The sequence below is a fragment of the Tiliqua scincoides genome, chromosome 4, assembly GCF_035046505.1.
Source record: "Tiliqua scincoides isolate rTilSci1 chromosome 4, rTilSci1.hap2, whole genome shotgun sequence".
In the NCBI taxonomy this organism is placed as follows: domain Eukaryota; kingdom Metazoa; phylum Chordata; class Lepidosauria; order Squamata; family Scincidae; genus Tiliqua; species Tiliqua scincoides.
In genome coordinates, this window is record NC_089824.1 from 68,527,602 (window position 1) to 68,530,497 (window position 2,896).

Below are 2,896 nucleotides of genomic sequence, written 5' to 3' on the forward strand. Positions count from 1 at the left end.
CCCAATCCCATTTGACCTCTGAGCACCGGTGCAGCCACAATGCAGCCCTGAGATAAGAGAACAAATGTTCCCCTACCTTGAGGAGGACTCTGTGACTGCCTCCCCACCAAAGGATGCAATGCACACCCCATTGGTATGGCTGCACCATACCTGGTCTCTGCCCCCTTAAGGCAGCCTGGAGGCAGGGAGGCGGCAGCGGCGTGATCCCCAGGATCGTACCGCTCAGGGGGCTGCAGGGGCTTGGGAACACTTACCCAAGCCTCCTGCAGCCTCCCCAGGGTACGGGGAGCCCAGTGCGAACCTTTGTTAGGGCTCCCCGCAGCAGCAAAAGTGGAGCAATCGCACTCCACTTCTGCTTTAGCAGAGGCGGGGTGCGATCACTCCGCTTTTACAGTCACTGCTGCAGGGAGCTCTAACAAAGTTTCGCACCGGGCTCCCTGCACCCTGGGGAGGCTGCAGGAGGCTTGGGTAAGTGCTCCCAAGCCCCTGCAGCTCCCTGAGCGGCGCGATCCTGGGGGATCCAGGATCCAGGGTGCCACTGCCTCCCACCCACCCCCGCTGCCTCCCCCCGCCCCCGCAAGAACTTACAGTGACTCAAACTCTCCTGGAGAGTTTGAAAACCACTGTCTTATAGGGCTTCACCGCCAATCTGAACGGAAGATTTTGTTTGCTGATATGTACATGTGCCTCCAGTTCAAGCTCAGCTCTATCTCCACAGCAGCAAGAAGAGAGGGTTCCCCCCCCCCAATAAACTGTCTATTACGGTGGAGTGGCCACCCTTGAACCAGTCAAGCATCTTCAGTTCTGTTCAATCTCTTCAAGTTTTGTTTCAGACATGCCAAGCTCAGTCTTTTTTTGATGTGTAATGAGCCTCTTATCTGACGTTTGCTATTGTCCCCATCGGTTGTAAAATCATTACTCCTGGGAGAACAAAGTTTACATGTTGATAAGTGGAGGAGAAAAGAATAGAATCGTGATGAGAAATTGCAGCATCACAGCTCTTGTCTCTCATTCTCACTATCTTTGGCACAAATAATTCACACGCCTGCAATGGGAAGGGGGGGTAGTATTTAAGGTCTCTGCTTGGGAACTTATTTCAAACAGTCAAAGCAATATATTATATAGTAATTCTGATTCTCTGCTTCTTCATTTTTATTTTCTGTGGTGTGTAGGGCAAAGGGGAAACCAGAAGTTCAAACTGAAAACCAAAATTCAGGAATTAGTACCTCAGGAGTATGTAAATTATTATTATTTAGAGTCATTTCCTAGCCTCAAAAAATGTTATGGTGCTTTATTTAACGCAGGAAACCCTAAGGATTATTTTATACATTTAATTCCAGAAGTGCACCCCAGAAACAGCCACAGACCCTGTGAGATTTATTGCTGAACTGAAGTTTACAAACAGTGTAAATGGAAGATTGCAGGTCCCACCCCAGGGCTAGAGTAATTGGCCCCAAGGTGCCTTGAGGAGGGAAAATGGCTCCAATCATTTAGACAGAGGAGGGGGGAATGTGTGCAGTTCCTTTAATGCATGAAATATACACCTAATTGTTAAAATGCCAGTTTGGAGTCTGGCCATATTTCAAGAACCAGTTAGCTTTCTTTTTAACTTATCTTTCAATTGTGTGAGACAAGTATTTTTTTTAAAGTTATGATGTTTGAAGACAAATATGTAGGTGCGACTCATTCATAAATGTGCCTGTTGCCCAATGACTCCCATATCAACTTAGTTTCTTTAACTGCAGTTTGCAACAAAAGAGCCAAAGGAAGCAGCTCAATTGTGAGGGCTGACATTCTTGACAGGGATGAAAAGAGTGATCCAACACAGGGGCACCTGTTACTGGTTCCCCTTGCATTTAAATCAAGAGCCTATTAGGTTGGGCACCTTAGTTGACCTTAATTACCTCCGTTATCTGAAAAACACACTAGACCCACTTAGGGATTTGAAGGTGAAAACCAATACCACTTGCAGAGGCTGGGCTCTGAAAAGGAGGGATTTTGTTTTGTTTTTTTCAATAAGTCTCAGCAAAAACCAGAGGGGTGTTTTTTTTCTATTCAGAAAGTAGGGCGAGATTTTGTCATTTTCCGTGCTTTATTCTGAATGACCCTTTTCACTTAGTAAGAAAAGTTCAGAACTACCTTGTCCAGTTTAAAAGACTTTGTTTGTAGGCAGTGGCACTCTTAAAGCCCAGTCCACATGAATTGAAATTCTAGGAGCAAAGACAATTGGCAGGTTGAATGCTAAACATGTTTACTTGAAATCAATAGGGCCTCTGTGGAATTAAATGCATTTAGGATCAGTGGGACCCTGGAATCAATAGGATTTACCTCCTGGTGAAGGATTAATTTTGCCTTCCTTTGCAACATCTGGCTTGGCTCACTTACATACATCATCTGGAGCTCTGTTTGATTGCTGATTGCAGTATTTGCTGTCTATGTGTAATGGGTAACAAAATGATTTTTGATTTAAAAAAAAATCATATCCTGATATTGAACTTAACGGTTTTTCTGGCTAGGTGCCGTGGTCTAGCTTTTTTTTATCTAACAAGCCTAAACCAATCCTAAAAAGGGGGGGGCTAACTATCACCAACACTAAAAAACTAAGTTAAAAACTAAAAACAACTAAAACTCAACCTAAAAAGCTAAAACTGAAACCAAGCTAAAAACTCTGAAAACTAAAAACCAAAGATACTTGAAGCTAAAATTAACCCCTGCTAATTGGGTAAGAGGCACTTTTTCAAGTGGGTGCTCCTTTTTTTAGCAGGGGGAGAGTAACTGGCCCACCTCACCCCAGCACTGTCTGTTCTAGTGGCTGTCTGCTGGTATTCCTTGGCATCTTTTTAGATTGTGAGCCCTTTTGGGACAGCGAGCCATTTAGTTATTTGATTTTTCTCTG